Below are 18,019 nucleotides of genomic sequence, written 5' to 3' on the forward strand. Positions count from 1 at the left end.
GCTGAGATAGACAGCCTCTGTACGTTCTAGGCCAGCCTAGGCTACATGGTAAGAACCTGCCTCAGAAGCAATAACAAGCCAGGCATGGTAGCATGCATATGTAATCTCAGACTTGGGGAGGTGGAGATTGGAGGGTCCCCTAGGGCTTACCCGCAAGCCAGCTGCCCATTTGCTGAGTTCCATGCCAGTGAGGGACCTCATCTTAGGGGAGGACAAGAAAAGAACAAAGAAAAGGAGAGAGAAAGGAAAAAGCAAGCTGGGCAGTATCGGTGCACTTTTTAATCCCAGCACTCGGGAGGTAGAGGCAGGTGGATCTCTGCGAGTTTGAGGCCAGCCTGGTCTACAGGGTGAGGTCCAGGACAGCCAGGGCTGCAGAGAGAAACCCTGTCTCAAAAACAACAATAACAGCAAAATGTAGACATCCCCTGAGGAACAACATCCAACGCTTTCACAAGTGTGCATACACATACACACAAAAATAAAGGTCCAGTGAACTCATAATAATGGTTACTTTGAAGATATTGGCATAAAATTTCGTTCCATAATGAATTCTATAAGCTTTGCTTGTAAGCAAAGCCCAAGTCTCAATCCTCAGTGCTAGAGAAAAGTCATTCCCTAAAATGAGACAATGGAAAAATAGTTTTGACCTTCTGGGATTTGAATGGGCCTCATCCCCTGCCAGTGGAGGCGGCAGACCCCATTCCGTGCTAGTGCCCGATTCCCTGGGCTGTTTGTGGGGACATGTTGTTCTCTCTCAGACTCCAGCTGCCAGCCTTACCCTGTGTGTCCTGCCCAGCCTGTAATCTGCGTGTGGGAGGCTGGGGAGCACATCCTGTTCTGAGCCGTTCTCTGTGACCTTTCTGTGGACCTGTGACCTGTGATCTTACCTCAGACTCTGAGCTGAGTGAGAGCCTCGAGGAGATCCGAAGGGTGCCCAGGAGGAGAAGGGAGGGCGCTGTGAGCGCTCCCAGATGCTTGGGAACGCCAGCAGGGTGGTTCCATTTGCAGACTCTGGTGGCTGGTCACACATTTCTCTAAGTGCTCGCTTTTCTTGACAGTGTCCCTGTGCTCCATTTGCCTCTGCTTCCTTCCTGTCCCTAGCCAGCCACAGAGGCTTCTGTCAGGAGCTCCCATTTGGAAGAAGTCCTGCCCTACTGAGACATTTTTACTTATATAATTTAATTTACCAGATACTCTTATGCCAACCTATGGCCGGGGATTGCTGTCATTTTGATTTTGGGAACTAACGCTAAAAGGCAGTAACTTGTCCAAGTAACACACCTCCTTCCTGGGTGGAATTCTGTTTGTTTGAGGTTTTTGTTTCATTAATTGTTTGTTTGTTTGAGACAAAGTCTTCTATGTAGCTCTGGCTGTCCTAAAACTTGTTGTGTAGACCAGGCTGGCCTCCAAATCAACTCACAGAGATCCACCTGCCTCTCTGTCTCCTGAGTGCTGGTATTAAAGCTATCACCACGTCTGACTTTGGCTTTATTTGACTTTTTAAAACAAGGTCTTATGTGGCTCAGGCTGACCTCAAACTCACTATGTAGACCAGGATGACTTTGAACTTGTGACAGTGTCCCTCTGTCAAGAATCTTCGTGATTGAGCTTTGTGCCACTATGCTGGGCTTATGAAGTGCTAAGAATAGAACCCAGGGCCTTGAGTGTGCCATAGGACCACACCACTGAGCTACACCCCTAGCCACCCCCCCCCAGGTTTAAACTTCTATTATAGTAAATGTCAAGCATGCGCAGACTATCAATACAGTGAATTCTCTTGGACCCTATCACCAAGCCCTGACAGATACCTTTGGGCCAGCTAGAAGAAGGTGCCTTTCCTCCAGGGCCCTCAGCCTGGTAAACAGATGATGGGCTGGATTCCAGCCCTCTCTGCTCCTCTGGCTGGGCACTCTGTACTGTGAGCAGCCTGTGTAACCGTATATGACAACCCTGCCTAAGTGTCTTTCTTCTCAACTTGGTTTTTGGCATAAGGAAGAGCACCAACAGCCAGACACCTGGCAGAGTGGCAGAGTGATGACTGTGATGGTCAGTGCTTAGCTATGTGGGACACAGAGAGAAAAAGCTCAGATACGGGGGGTGGGGGGGACGGGACACTTTTCCACTTCGCGTTAATCCAGGAGATGGCTTCAGAGGAAGCTGATTATATGCAGAGGAGGGAGGAGACTTTCCCATCCTGTTTCCTGGAGCCTCCACAGGATGCCTCCTCTCTAATGCTTCTCTTCTCCCCCCTTCTGTGGCTGGGGGACAAGGGAGGTGCTTGTCCTGTGGTCACAGCCCAGGGATGGAAGAGGGAAGTAGGTGGAGGCCAGGGTGTGAAAACCCAGTATGAAATGTGGCTTGGCATCTGTCCTGCTGGAGTTCCTTGCTAGAACACTGTCTGCCTGCCGGTGGGTAGCTTGCCTGGGGCTCGGCTTAGCAGGGCCTGTGGGTCATCTGACGGGGGCTTTTTCAGGGTAGCTGATACATAGGTTCTTGGCTATGCCTGGCGCAGTGCCTGGTATTGGTGTGCCAATACTGGTTAGACAAATGTATGTCCCACAACTGATGTTACATAGCATCCCATGGAACAGAGAAATGAGCCAGAGGGCCCAGGCTGCTGCTTCATGCCTCCGATGGCATCACGGAGATACCCAGAGCTTTGATACCCAGAGCTTTGATAGCCGAGATGTGTATTTTTGGTTTTGTTTTGTTTTGTTTTTTTTGAAACGGGAGTCTGTGTAAGTAACCCTGCCTCACCTGGAAATTGCTATGTAGACCAGGTTGGCTTCCAACCCAGAGATCCACCACCTTCCTCTGCCTCTCGAGTGCAGGGACTAAAGGGGTGTGCCACCATGCCTTGGTAGGCTTTTGCTCATGGAGAGTTTGGTGTGCCTGAGGTAGTTTTGACCTGTGGCCACTCGATCTGGAACCTGGGGCCACCAAGGCAATGGCGGAAGGGAAAGAGAGAGGAGGTAGCGTTTACGTCCATTCTTTTTTTTTTTTTAAGTGTGTGTTTTATTTATTTTTTAACTAAAGGAAAATTTAATCAGGTGTGGTGGCGCACACCTTTAATCACAGCACATAGTAGGCAGAGGCAGGTGGATCTCCGCAAGTTCATGGTCTACATAGAGAGTTTCAGGCCAAGCTGGGCTACATAGTGAGATTTCTTCCCTCCTCCATTTAAAAAAAAATGTATTCATTGTATGTGTATGTCTGTGAGCATTGCTATAGCACTTTTACCTGCTAAAGCTTTCTCAGGTCCTTGGCTTTTTGTTTTGTTTTTGATTGTTTGTTTGTTTGTTTGTTTTGAGACAAGGCCTTGCTATGGATCCCAATCTGACCTGGAACTCACTCTGTACCCTCACTGGTCTGGAACCCTTGACTCTTCTGCTCCGGTCTCTGAAGTGCTGGGATCAGAGGCACGTACCACCGCGCTTGCTCTGTGACTTCTGTTCTCACTTTACTGGCCAGAGTCGGTCAACTACCCTGGGAAGCTAGGAAGGGAGAGGGGCAGAGGACCAGCTTCAGCTTCCGAAGGACACACCCTTTTATTCCTGTCACAGAGTGCCGCTTGTTGAGTAGCTTGCCCAGTCACTGTGCTTACTTAGAGAGAAAGAGAGCACCTGCTCCTTAGGCCCAGAGAGGAGGTGGGAGATCGCCCGTGAAGGAGACTCACATGGCAGGGCTTGTAACAGCTGCATAATGACATATTGGTCTTGTGACATTCACTTATGGATGCTTTGTCTGGACCAGGGGCATGGTAGGACTAGTCTGTCTTGGTTTAGACTCCACTGGGTATAAGAGACAGAGCTATCGGAAGTCATGGGAGAATTGAGGAGTTGAGAGCAGGAAGCACAGCTGGCCTCCCAGGTGCCACTGCCTGGCACACCTGCTGGATGTCCCTGCTTTGTGAATGTGCGTTTGGTATCATAATCTCTTGGTTTTCAGACATACTGAACTTCCTTTTAGTAGCCAGAGAGCAAATAGTGTCTGGACCTTGAATCAAATTACTAGGGGAAAACTGCAGGTCAGTCTTCTGATTTGTAGACATGGTCATAGGGTACCCCGATATCACTATGGCTTTTCCCTTATGGATGGAGATGGGGGCATCTTCACAGTAGTCTGAGCTGGGAACATACTTGCGAAGCACGCTAGACTTACCTCCTTGGACCAGGTTGGATAGGGTTGGTTGGGTGACATCTGGCCGAGAAAGATCTGAGAACCATAGTGTAACCATAGTGTGAGCTAATATGCACCGAGTGGGATCTCACTGGGAACCTTGGGACGTTGCACAACCCTCACAGGGCATGGGGGGGGGGGTCTATAACACTGTGAGGTAGAACTGGAAAGGCTTGGTCAAGACATGGGGACTGTTTGTGGGGAAGGTCATAGAACAGGATGGGTATAGGGTGGCCCGGGCCAGCCAGGCCATTGCTGGAGGAGGTAAGGCAAGTTTATAGGCTCCTGGATCATAACCTCGTAAAACAGAAAGCAAACGTGTGTCTCTCCCCTACATAAACACAGCCGCTTCTGTGGTTGAGATGATGTGACGGGGGAGGATGCTGGTCCAGATTTGGCACTCTGGTCCTTGTCCCTACACTACCCCAATGGGCCTTGCTTTCTTGTTCTTTGAAGACTCTGTGTGCAGGCGTTTTTGTATGAAGGGGGTGAAGTCTGAACTGGACAACTGGCTTTGGACCCTTGTTCTTTACTTGCTGGTGATGACGTGACCTGGGCAGATTTCCTAACTGATCGTGTTTCCTCCCCTCCTCACGGGGGGTGGGGTGACGTAGGGGTGTCGTGAGGCTCACAGGAAGTGAGCGCTCAGTGAAACATTAATATTATTAGAAACCAAGACCTCAGGGCTAGCGAATATAGCTTGGCTGGGGTGGGGTGGGGGTGCTTGCCTAACATAGACAAGTCCCTGGGTTTGATCCCCAGCACCCCTGACCCCACACACTTGGGGAGGTAGAGGCAGGAGTTGGAGGTCATACATCCTCGTCTCTATGGGGAGTTCCAGCGTGGTATAGAAGATATCTTGGAGAGAGACAGAGAGGAGAGAGGAACGGGAGGGGAAGGGAAACCGAGACTAATACCAGTGGCTATGGCCAGGGGTAGTGATGGAGTGCTCTGACCCTTATGAGTGGGAATGAATTGCTGGTCTGGTTGGGGGGAAGCAGAGAGGCAGGAAGAACCCCTGAGAGGGCGGGAGCAGGAGCAGAGGAACGGAGAGACTGTGACAGAGCAGCCTGGGCCTCTAAGGTGAGGCTGGGAGCAGGAGTCTCCTGTTCACCCGGCCCGGTTTGGGGTGGACACACTGCGCCACCCCCACCCCCGGTCTGAGGAGCCAGCTATAGCCACCTGCCCTTCCTCACCTCGTCTATTTCCCTGCTACCCCACTGGAGCCTACATGACGGGGCTTAGGGATGACTCCACAGAATTCTGGAAGTTTCCATCCTCATCCCTTCCACCCTGGGTCAGGTATCTGAGGGATGCTGCCTCTACAACTTAGGCCCCCATTGGGCATCAAAGCATTTCTGTTTGAAGTGCAGAATTCAGAATTGTTTTGTTTTGTTTACTATTTTTTTTTTTTTGCGGCGGCGGGTGTGGGGGGTTGTTTTTGTTTTTCAAGACACTGTGTAGCTGTAGCTGCCCTGGAATTCACTCTGTAGACCAGACTGGCCTTGAATTCACAGAGATCCACCTGCTTCTGCCTCCTGAGTGCTGAGATTAGAGGCATGGGTCACTACTGCCCAGCTTTTTTTTTTTTTTAAATAATGATGATGATGAAGAAGCCCTTTGGACCACAGAGCAGTTTAAAGGCAAACATATTCGAGGCCTCTGTTCCTGTTGCATTCTCCAGGGACAGAGCTGGTTTCCAGCCACGCTCTCGACCAGGAGCCCCACAGCGCCTACAATGTCCAGCCTTGTCCTCTTTCCTCATTGCCTTTGTCCTCTGGTCCCTGCAATTTCCAGCTCCTCAGCCTGCCAGGTCCAGACTGAGGCATAGGACAGCCCCTCCCTTTCCTCCCTCAGCAGCTGGGGCCTGGCCTCCACCCATCTCTCTTGGATCCAGGCCCCAGTGATAATGAATTACATAAATAAGTCATTCCCATTAGCAGCGCAGCCAGGCTCTGGCCCAGGATGCAGGGCAGGTCCTGAGGCGGTATGGTATGGCTCTGGCAAGCGTCTCCTCAGCGCGGTGGCTCTAAGACCTTGATGCTTCTGCTTGGTGTCTCAGGGAGGGGCCTCAACCCTCTGGTCCTGTCCAGTGTTGGGTTTTCGGTCTAGAGGTTTCCCCAGCTGCCTACTACCGGCAACCAAGGGGCTCAGGGACAGGTGTGTTTGTCAGGCCCCTAGAAGGGGTTAGAGGTGGGGTGTCTGGCGGTTTAGACTGCTCTTCTGGGCCTGCCTGAGCTTGGCTGGCGAAGGTGCACAGTGACCATGGCAACCCTTGTCTGCAGGCAGCCCCAGGCAAACACAGGCTTTCAAAGGGGGCCTTGTTCCCTGTGGGAGCCTTTTGGTTTGCTGGGCCTTTCAGACCTGGGGAGGAAAGGGAAGACAGAGGGGATGGGGCTGGCCTGCCTGTGAGGAGCCGGCACTCCCGCCTCTCCCCCACCCCTCTCCCCTGGCCCCAAGCATATTTCCTGGAGGCCACCGTTTCCAGACCTGCTTCTAAAGAAGAGTAAGCAGAGGGCTGTGCCCAGTCTCCAGGCAACGGGCTGTCTGTGCAGCTAAGGGGAGGGAGGAAACTCCTTGTCACACTGGGCACCTTAGTGTGCAAAGTCCTCCGCTGCTGATTTCATCAAGCTAGCCAGGGCCACCTAAGCATATTCTTCACTGAGTACCAAATATGTAACATTTTATAACACTGGGGCTGGGAGATAGTTCTGCTGGTAGAATGGTTGCTTAGCATACACAAAGCTCTGGGCTTGATCCCCATCACAGCATGAAAACGGGGTTTGGGGGTGCACACATGTTGTACCAGAACTGGGGAGGTAAAGGTGGGAGGCTCAGAACTTCAGGCTCATCACTGGCTACTTAGAGCCTTAGAAGCAAAATGAACTTGGGTTACAAAAGGGTTGGAGAGAAAATGAGAGAAGGAGAAGAGAGGGAGAAAGAGAGACACTTAACTGCTCATCAGATGTAAAGTGACTGCACTGGCAGCTTGCGTTCTTACGTATTGGTGAGTGGGTTCTGTGGAAAAGTTGATCGTGGGGCTTTGCTGTGTGCAGAGGGGCTCCGTTCTGGATTCTCCCCCTTTCACAGTTTATCTTCATATATAAAAATCAAGGCTGTGAGGTCTGTCCTCCAGCCACACAGGTTGTATGGGGCTTAAAAAAAAAAAAAAAAAAAAAAATATATATATATATATATATATATATATATATATATATACACACACACACACACACACACACACACACACACACACACACACACCTGGTAGTGAATGTGAATACATCGACACCATTATGGAAGATGAGGTCCATATCTGATACCTTCCCTCGATTTGGCATTCCTCCTTACCCTGGCCCGGTGGGCATGGGTGGCTCAGGTATGTGTGTAAGGGGCGGGACAGTAGGCAGATTCACTTATATGTGGGAGAATTGTGCTGGCCACTCTGTCTGGTCGTTAGGGACTTGGTGGGGGGCGGTTCCTTGAAGATGGTGTAGGAAAAGATGCCAGCTGGGTAGCAAGCTCAGGAAGATGATGGCTGTCGTTTGTTCTTGAGCCATTGTCAGCCTGAAGAAGCAGCATCTTGCCTGGTGAACTACATACAGCTCACTGCTGGCAACCCCGGTGCCTGGCTTCCAGGTCTGGTCGGAGTATGGCATCCATAGTTGGGGACTCTGGCCATTCACACCCACCCAGGCAAGCATGAAGAGTCTCACTCAGGGCCAGACATTGGGACCAAGATCAGGTGGCTGGATCTGCCCCTCCCTTTGTGATTCTTCCTTGTCGTGTAGCTGACTTGGTGTCATTTAAAGGGGCTTCCTTGTCAGCTGGGGTTGGGGTGGAAGGCACTCATGAACTTTCCAAACTCTTTCTGAACCTTTCAGGCTGAGAAGCCTAAGCCAGCAGAGAATGGCTTCCCTCAGCAGCCCTCCATCCATCTTTACCTATTAGAATATCGGATTCTGCTGGTGTAGTCAGGGCTCCGGTGAGATTTTGTGCCTTCTTAAAACATTTATTTGTGGTTTTTTTGTTTGTTTGTTTGTTTGCTTGCTTGCTTGCTTGTTTTAGAGACAAGGTTTCTCTGTATAGCCCTGGCTGTCCTGGACCTCACTCTGTAGCCCAGGCTGGCCTTGAACTCACAGAGATCCACCTGCCTCTGCCTCCTGAGTGATAGGATTAAAGGCTCCCAGCTGTACTTTGTAAAAATATTTTATTGATTTATATGTATTCGTATTTTTGTCTGCATCCTTGTGTGTGCACCACTTGTGTGCCTGGAGGCTGGAGGAGGGCATCAGATCCCCTCGAGATGAAATTACAATAGGTTGTGAACCACCATATGGGTACCTGGAATTGAATTTAGGTCCTCTGAAGGCACAGTCAGAGCTCTTAACTACGTGAGCCATCTCTCTCTCTAGGACCCCTACGTCTGGATTTTGAATAAGCGCATGAACCTTTTGAATGCAAACTACCCATTCAACAGATCCTTTGCTCTGCTGCTGGGGGTTCACCAAATTCAATCCAGGGCTTCTCAAATGCTAAGCAAGTGCTCTGCCACCATTCTGCATCTGTAGCCGCCTCTGTGTTCCCCCCCCTTCACTTTTTATTTTGAGGCAAACTCTCACTAAGTTGTCCCAGGCTGGCTTTGAACTTGCCATCCCGCTGCCTCAGCCTCCTGAGTAGCTGGGATTGCAGCTTGCACCACCAAGTTTAGCTCTTGTGCCACAGACTGATTTGGGAGAGGCTGGTGCTGGCTCTAAGAGGATGCCTCTACTGTCAAGAATCCCCAGGGACGTCTGCAGGTGTCAGGAGGCCACCTGAGGAAGCGGGCACTCTGTTTGCGATTATTTGGCTGCTTCTGGCTCCTTCCGGCTGCAGGGACAGCCACAAAGGGATGGTTTCTGCCCTCCTGCTTTGACCGCAGTGCACCTCTTCCTCTGAGGCTTTCAGCTCTTAATTAGATTTCTTAGGTCTCATAGCAGATGTGAAATGTGAGTATCTTTTTTTTTTTTCCCTCCCTTCTCCATTTTAAGTAAAATATGCTGCCTAAATGTGTGTGAGCAGTTATTCTCATGGGTACGGCTGTCTGAGATTTAGCTGCAGGCCGGAACCTAGGAAGCAGGCATGGCATCCCACACGGCTCCCCCTGTAGGTATGCCGCACGCTGACATTCCTCTGAAGGAGTTCTATTTTTCTTTGTCTTCCCTCGAGTCCTTATGGCAGTAGTTACTGCCATTAGGCAGGGAAAGAGTTCTGGGTGTCCTGTGCTCAGCCTGGACTTGGGGGAGATGTTTTGTAAGAATTGCCTGTGAACCATACACAGTGACAAGGCCTTCTGCCTTCTAGAAGCCAGGGTGAGTGACCAGGCTGGTGCAGATCTTTTACCACAGGAATTCACTGTCAGGTGGAGAGGTTTTGTTTGTTTGTTTGTTTTTGAGGCAGGGTTTCTCTGTGTAGCCCTTGCTGCTCTGGAACTCACACTGTAGACCAGACTGGCCTCGAACTCACCGAGACCCGCCTGCCTCTGCCTCCAGAGTACTGGGATTAAAGGATTGCGCCACCACTGCCTGGCTGCACGTAGAGCCTTGATGCTGGAAGTCAGGTCCACAGATAGTGGCACTGACATCGACATCACCTGGTTAGAAATGGGACATCAGGCACACCCTGGACATTGGGGTCACTCACATTTTAAGAAGGTGGTTCACGTGCACAGGAGAGTCTGAGAAAGCTTGGGACACTAAGGGACCCAGTTCTTATCTGTGCATTATTTTTTACACCCCCGGCTTTGTAGAATGCGCTAAAACCTGGATGCTCTGGTTTGTCTCAGTTGAAGGACAACATGTTTCTTCTTTACTCATTTGTTCAGAGAGGCAGTGAGCAGTGAGCGCGACCAGTCTGTGCAAGCCTGACAACACCCAGACTGGTCTGTGGCCTGTTGAGAGAGGCAAGCCTGCCGAAGATGTGAGCTTGCTCACTGTGGAATGTGAGCTTGTCCGGAAGGGTTTAATCCTCCCCTGCTTTCCTTCTCTGTTCTTAGATTCTGGGTTGAATCCCCGCACTTGCTGTGTGCTCTTGGGCAGCCCTGTCTGGTCTTCACTTTCATCATCTTTAAACTGGTCATAGTCCTGCCCCTGCCTCGTGGGCTGGTGGGCCATTTAAAAGAAAAAGCACACGGGATTCACACTTAATAATCTTGGGTGTCGTGTTGGTTTCTGACAGTTTGTAGCGGTTGTTGGTGAAGCAGCATTGTCACTGTGAAGATCCATGCAAAACCTGAGAGCCGAATGCAGGCAGCGTTAGGACATGTTCTGAGTGTTGGGAAGGAGCAATAAGCTTGGTGTAGGAAATCCTTTATCCTTCAATCACCGCCATTTGCTCTTCCCTTTCTCCACCTGTGATGTACCCTGGGTACCCTGGGTACCACCTCCGAAGCCGACTGGGTCCTCAGTGCCCAGGTAGTTGTTTATGATTCTCAAACTGTTACGATGCCTTCCATGCCTGGGAAAACCCAGACATTTTGCTTTGTTTTGTCTTGTTTTGTTTTGTTTTGTTTTCGAGACACGGTTTCTCTGTGTAGCCTTGGCTGTCCTGAATTCACTCTTTAGACCAAGCTGGCCTCAAACACACAGCGATCCACCTGCCTCTGCCTCCCGAGTGCTGGGATTACAGGTGTGCACCACCACCGCCCGGCGAGGCTTTCTTCTTTAGCAAGGAGGTGCCATGAAAAGACAGAGACTCTAACTCAAGTCAGATCTGTGTTCTGGAGTGTTCCCACATGGACCTGTGGTTCTTAATTTTTAAATATTTATTTAAAACTGACAACTTTCAGTTTAGTCTCTCCTTCCACGGCGGGATCTGGCTATCAAACTCAGGTAGGTAGTCAAGCTTGTGTAGTGAGTGGTTTGTGTTTTTCTTTTTGTTTTTGAGACGTGGTTTCTCTGTGTAGCCTTGGGTGTCCTGGAACTCACACTGTAGACCAGGCTGGCTTACAAACTCAGAGATCTGCTTGTCTCTGCTTCCCAAGTGCTGCGACTAAAGGCGCCCACCATCACGGCCAGCCATGGTGAGTGCTTTTAATTCCTGAGCTGTTTCACCAGCCCAGGCCCTTTAGTTCTTAATGTTGCTTCTGGTCCCAGACCCCTTTGATAATTTTAGTGCCATTATACAGTGCTGGAGGTTGAATTGAGAGCACTGTGCAAGCTTTGCAACACTTTACCACACAGCTGCATCGCCAGTCCCTGTTTTGGTAATCTAAAGAGAACCTTGATTACCTTTCCCCATGCTAAAAAGTCTATGTACACACAAATGTGTTAAACTGTGCATCCGATTTCATAGGGGACTGGCAGACCTGACAGAAACCTCCCTAGCCCTTCATAGAGGGCTGCAAACTCCACAGCACCTGTGCCTGCTACCCAGCAGCATCAAGGAGCCCTTGGGAGGCAGTGGGGTACACTCATGCCCATGACAGCGGGCAAGTTCCCAGCTGCATGTGACTTGCTGGCTTATTGACCTTGGGTCAGTTACCTACACTACCTATGCTACGTGTCCCAACCTTCCTTGAGGCTGGAGAAATGCCTCATCAATTAACAGCATTGGCTGTTTTTCCAGAAGTGCTGGATCCGATTCCCAGAACACACCCGGTGGCTCGCAATGTCTGTAACCCTTTCCAGAGAACCCAGTGCCCTCTTCTGGCCTCCATGGGACCAGGTACATGGTCTACAGACACACACGCAGGCAAAATAGCCATATGTCTAAAAATAAATTGTAAAACAAATTTTAAATGCTTGCAATTGCAAGAGTTACTGCTTAGCCCCAGAGTGACTCCTCATCCTCGAAAGGAAGCCCACTGTGCAAGTAGGGACGTGTTTGACCTCTGCAGAGCAAGCAACAGGTAATTGGGCTATAGTGACCCCCTAAGGCTCTCCTTTGGATGAGAGGGGAGCAGGGTCCTTGCTATAGCTCTGGGTGAGGAACAGGTAGCTATGCTCTCTAGACACCCTGCTCCTGCCGAGTTAGACCGCTGCTTCTGGGTTTTGCTCTAGGTATAGAAATCCTTGCCTCTGGAGCTTCTCCAAGACTAGACCCTCAACACAGAGGTAGAGGGAAACCTCAACGAAGCTCCGAGAAGACAGTCCTTCCCCAACGGACGCTGGTTCTTTTGCTTTCAGCTCTCTGCAGTTTGGGTGTGTGGTGTTAACTGTGGGCGGGGCAGTGGCAAGGCTGTGTGTGTGTGTGTGTGTGTGTGTGTGTGTGTGTGTGTGTATGTGAGTGTGTGTGTGCACGCATGCGCTTCAAAGGACAGGGCAGGAAAGGAAGAAGTGCTTCAAGCCCCGGAATGAGGGCTTGAACAGCTCCTGCAGCCCAGACCTCTCTGTCCCTTGTAGTTGGGCTGTGGAAATCTATTGTCCCTCTTGTCCTAGCCCTGCACCCTCTCAGCTGTGCTGTGAGATTGGCCAGAATCAAAGCATTCCAAACGGTGACACCGCGCCCCTCCCCCACTGGACCCTTAGTTACATTAAGGCACAAAGTGGCAGTACCAGCACCGAGTGGATCCTAGCCGGCTGCCCCAGCAACAATTGTAGGTCTGTTCTCACGGCCTGTGTCTCCCAGCTGTGCCTCTTTCATCTCAGTCTCATTCCCAGGGATGTGATGCAGGCCTCTAGCTTCCTCACTTCTTCCATGATCTCACTGGGTTTTGTGTCTGCTTTCCTCACCCGGGGGACCCTGGGCACAGTAGCCTGTTGGCCCATTTCTTCAGTCCGTACAGCAGCCCCATCCAACTCTAATTCTGCTATGTGCTTCGGAAAGTCAGATGTTTTGCTTCTGATTTGCATATGGTCCTGACATGGAAGCAGAATTGGCCCCCCCCCTATTTATTTTTGGTTTTATATATTATTTTTGGTTTTCTGACACAAGCTTTTTTTTCAGTGTAGCCCTGGAACTTGCTCTGTAGACCAGAACTCAGAAATCCTCCAGCCTCTGCCTCCCGAGTGCTAGGATTAAAGGCATGTGCCACCACTGTCCCACAGCCCCTGCTTTATAATGACACCCTACAATCCATAGCATCTCCAGTTTGTTTATAATTTACTAGTTTTTTGCTTGGTTTGTTTTTTTTTGAGACAGGGTTTCCCTGTGTAGCCTTGGCTGTCTTGGACTTTGTAGACCAGGCTGGCCTTGAACCCACAGAGATCCATCTACCTCAGCTTTCCCTGAGTGCTGGGATTACAAGCGTGCGCCACCACATGCAGCTTAGTTTACTGGTTTTTAAAAGTGCAGTCTCATACATTGCCCTCTCGCATTGATGTGGCAGCTGGGATAGGGGGTCACAGTGTTTCACGGGGGTGACGGTGCTTGGGGAAAGGTAGGGACTGGCAGGTTTATTTCCCAGGCCAGTGACGAGATGGAGGTGGGGCTGAGACAGGGTCTTACCATGCAGCTCAGCCTGAAGCCCAGTGATCTTTCTCTTGCCTGCTTCCTTGGCTTTGTGGGTGAGGCATTTTCAGACCTTTCTAGCATCTCATCAAAAATGTCCTGGAAAGAGGCCATCTAATAGGACACCCCTGATGACATCATGAACCTTCTCTTCTGTGAGGCTCCCTGAGCCTTAGGTACAGGAGTAGAATCGTGGATGTATCTGTTAGGGTCAGGATCCCCGTGATCAGTTGATCCCTGTGTTATGGCCAGTTGTTGTTTTCTGTAGTGGGCTCGCTGCAAAGAGAGGCTTCTTTGCTGCAGAGTGAGGGCTGCACTTATCTGCGAGTACAATGGAGGTTGTAAGGTGCAGTTAGGAATTATGCTGGTCCAGTAAACTGGTCGTTGTAGTCCATTCTCCTGTAAGATTCATGACCTCATTAGCCTGAGATAGTTGGCTGGGTTTCTAGTATGAGGCATGATTTCCCTCCTGTTGAGCAGGCTTTAGTCCAGTCAGAGAGCTGTTGGTTACTGTCTAGATATGAGTGCCACTACTGTTTGTTTAGGACTGTCTTGTCATGTAGTCATGTGCTTTAGAGGCATCACAGATGGATAAGAGTATTGGTGGCACACACCTTTAATCCCAGCACTTGAGAGGCAGAGGCAGCGGGATCGCTGTGAGTTCGAGGCCAGCCTGGTCTACAAAGTGAGTCTAGGACAGCCAAGACTACACAGAGAAACCCTGTCTCAATAAACCGGAAAAAAAAAAAAAAGAGTATTGATTGCTTCTCTTCCTTGGCAGCTTGCGTAGCACCTTCTGGTACTATGAAGGCTAGACCACAGAAAAAGGACTTTGAGGGTAGATCCAGCATGAATCTGTGTCAGAAGTGGGTGAGGTCTTCAGCAATAGGAACGTGTGCAATCGTGACAGCCTTCATTGTTTCGAGACTCACTTGGATTACCCTGACCAACAACTTGAGGGGCAGTTTCTCATGCCTGATGCTGGGGCTTTTGCTACATAGTTTTTGTCTCTTGTGTGGAGCATTGTCAGCCCAGGTGGCATAACTTCAACTAAGCATGTGTACATGTATGTACCGTACACTTCCAGGTGTTATATATACTTTTAGATAAATAGGAGTCTTTGAAGCTTTATCAAACATCCTCAGTGTTATTTGTACCGCCCTCCCCTCAGCACAGAGAGTTTCATTTTTGTTGTTGTTTGTTTACTTGCTTGTTTGTTTTCGAATCAGAGTCTCACTGTGTAACCCAGCCTGGCCTTGAGTGAATCCTGCTGCCTTTCCCTCTACTTTTCTAGTATTGGGCTTACAGCTGTGCGCTAGGTGGTGAGAGCTTTTCTTTCTCACCTCTCTACTGGACTATGTTCCTCCCGAGCTTCAAGGCACCAGGGCAGTACTTTTTTTTCTCACTCTAGGGACTCTCAGGACTAGCTACTCAGACCTTTAAAAATCTCAGGAAGGGAAAGAAATTCTCTAGCCTCCTCATGACTCAAAGGCTCACCACCCCACCACCCCTGCCCCCCCGAGACAGGGTTTCTCTGTGTAGCCTTGGCTGTCCTGGATTCACTTTGTAGACCAGGCTGTCCTCGAACGCACCACAATCCACCTGCCTCTGCCTCCCGAGTGCTGGGATTAAAGGTGTGCGCCACCACACCCGGCTGACCCGAAGGCTCTTCACTTGACTCCTAGTGTAGACTCCTGCTCCTGTGGTGAAGACACGAAGCTGGGCCAGTTGGAGGAACCTCAGGCCCCTCAGCTCCAGACAGACAGTCCTCTTACTGTCCCTGAGGCAGTCACAGGCAGGGCATGCATGCACCCAGTGCAAGGGGCCCAGAATCCTCTTTACTGACAACACCAGGCTTCTCTCAGGAGCTTCTGCCCCCAAATTCAGACCTCATTGGGAGACAGCTAGTTGTTAGAGTTCCTGGTCTTTTTGACCTTGTTTTTTCCTCACATTTGCAGATGGCTCAGGGACCTGTCGTTTTCACTAGGATGTGTCCCCAGGAGGCCTTTAAGCCCCATGTGGTGAAACTTGTCTCTTTCAAGTCTCTGCGCTGTGGAGGGCTCCTTTAGAGCATTTGAAAAGGGACAGCACTTCTCCTGTTGCTCCCTGGAGAATCTGAGCCTTGGGAAGGTGCCCCTTAGCCACAGCTGTGCCTGCCCTGCCCCTTGCTGTGCATAACTGCCTGGAGGTTGGTAGTACCCTAGCAGGTCTTCGTTCATTTAACGTAGAATAAGGTCCACTTAGCCCTGGATAGTTACTAGGCTCGTTAAAGAAAAACCAGCAAATACTGCATTCCTAACCCAATAAGTGGTCATATGTAGATTAAAAGCCAGATTCAAAATGAAATGGCGTAGCTGAAACGTTTTGACATTTATCTATTTCTTTGTGTGTGTGTGTGCACGCGTGCATGCCATGGGGTGAGTGTGGAAGCCGGAGGACAACTTAGCAGTAGCAGTGTGTACTTTCCACTACATGGGCTCCAGGCGTCAAGCTCAGGTCATCAAGGTTGGGGCAAGCTCTTTTACCTCCTGAGCCATCTTCATGGGCCTGGAATAAATAGTTTTTAAAACACAATTCTAATGGCTGTAAAATCTTTTATCCTTTGACTAGGCCGTTGTTTGCTATTGGCCCCTAACTCATCTTTACTTTAAGCCCCAGAAATTTGCAGAGTGAACCATTTATTGAGTTCCGTGGGTATAATATTCATGTAGGACTGGGCCTTTTGCCAAAGTTCCTTCTTGCCAAGGTTCTAGGACTGTACAGGGCTGAGGACAGGAGTTTCTGGTTTCAGCCATCAGCTCTGTAGTGTGTAAACGCAGACACACATTTGTCTGTAGGAACTTTTCATGGCTTGTGCAGGAGTGGGATGACGGGGGCACAAGTTCAGGTTGGCTGTGGGGTCCATCAACTCCTGGGTTGAGTCTCATTTTTCAGCCACGAGCCTGCCGTGGTGCTTGGGTACCAGTGACATGGGCCTTTGACCTGCTCCACAGCTTACGTTGAACTATTGGGTGCCTTGGCTCTGGCAGCCAGGCTCTTCTTCCAAAGACTTTGATAGCAGCCCTGGAGTGACCAGGTGCTGCTCATCTTTCTAGAACAGTGGTTCTTAGCGTGTGGGTTGTGACCCCTTTGGGGGTTGCATATCAGATATTCTCCATATCAAATATTTATATTATGATTCATAAGAGTAGGAAAAAATTTCAGTTATGAAGTAGCAACGGAAGAATTTTGTGGTGAGGGGTCACCACAACATGAGGGACTGTATTAAAGGGTCGCAGCAGTAGGAAGGTTGAGAACCACTCACTGCTTTAGAGGGATCAGGCTACTAGAAATTGCCTGGAATAAAAAGATACCTAGGTTGGTTTTGTTTTATTTTTTTAGGTATGCTTGATGGTGATGATGTTGAATAATACTTACAGTAAGCCCCTTCCAGCTCTGTGGGGTTCTATATATTTTCCCTTTTCTTCTCTATTCCAGTGAGGCAGCATTTTCAGCCACTGAGAGATTTAAAAGTTTTGAATAGCAATATACTAGAGTAGGAGGAATTGATCAGGATCAGATTCCATCCTGGGTCTGTCCTGTGTATGTTCCCTTGTCACTTACTACTTGAGCCTCAGTTTCCTAGTGTGTTCATGAAAAAAGAGGTACCAGACCGGCAAAGTTGATGTGAAGGTCAAATGAAAGTATTTCTGTAAAGCTGCTTGACCTGTGCTGGGCATCCACCAGTTAGTGATGTTGTCCATGTTTCATACTTTCTCTTTTGTGTGTGTGTGGGTTTTTTTTTGTTTTTTTTGTTTTTTTTGTTTTTTTTGTTTTTGGCGACAGGTCCTCACTATGCAACTCTGGCTGTCCTGGAATTTTCTATGTAGACCAGGCTTGCCTCCTACCTGCAGAGATCTGCCTGTCTCTGCCTCCCAAGTGCTGGGCAGAAAGGCATGCGCCCCTACACCCAGCTCAGAGCAACTTTTCAGCTGTGTCTTCTTCTGACCAGCCCCAGGCAGGCAGCTTTCTTGCTTGGTTGGTGGGAGGGATCTGGCTTGCCGGAGCTACTGTTGCTGCAGCTTTTTGTGGCTGGGATATCCTGCCAAGGCAGGCTCTGGGCTCCACCCCGCTCATCCAAGTGAAAGTAACTAGGATCCTTTCCCTCTCACTGCTGCCTGGCTTTCTTGAGAAAGGCGACTTTTTATGAACACAGGGCAGAGTCACTACTCATTTGCTGGTGTCTTTGTGACCACACTTTTGGCTGAAAACCCAACAGGAAGCCAAAGACAGAGTCATCTGGGGACAAGCTTTGGTTCCCTATCTTTGTGCCCCAATCTGAGGTCATGACCTTGACTACTTCTAGGAGGCGCTGTTTCCTGCCTCGCTGGGTAGAGCTGCAAGATTGCAGAGGAGACAAGTGGTATAAGGT

The 18,019-nt window shown here is 49.7% G+C and overlaps 1 protein-coding gene and 1 long non-coding RNA gene across 2 annotated transcripts in view; one reads left to right on the top strand and one right to left on the bottom strand.

Annotated features, from left to right (window-relative positions):
* Positions 1 to 14,562, bottom strand: part of LOC311579218 — a 160,342-nt gene extending 145,780 nt beyond the window's left edge. Inside the window, exon 1 of the long non-coding RNA XR_014773097.1 lies at positions 14,221 to 14,562. This is a non-coding gene — a long non-coding RNA (uncharacterized lncRNA). The remainder of the gene's footprint in view (positions 1 to 14,220) is intronic.
* The window catches only part of CUEDC1 (CUE domain containing 1), a 95,370-nt gene that overhangs the window by 16,234 nt on the left and 61,117 nt on the right, over positions 1 to 18,019 (top strand). The gene's annotated exons all lie outside the window — the stretch shown is intronic.

The sequence above is a fragment of the Acomys minous genome, assembly GCF_964271855.1.
Source record: "Acomys minous genome assembly, chromosome: 12".
NCBI lineage: Eukaryota > Metazoa > Chordata > Mammalia > Rodentia > Muridae > Acomys > Acomys minous.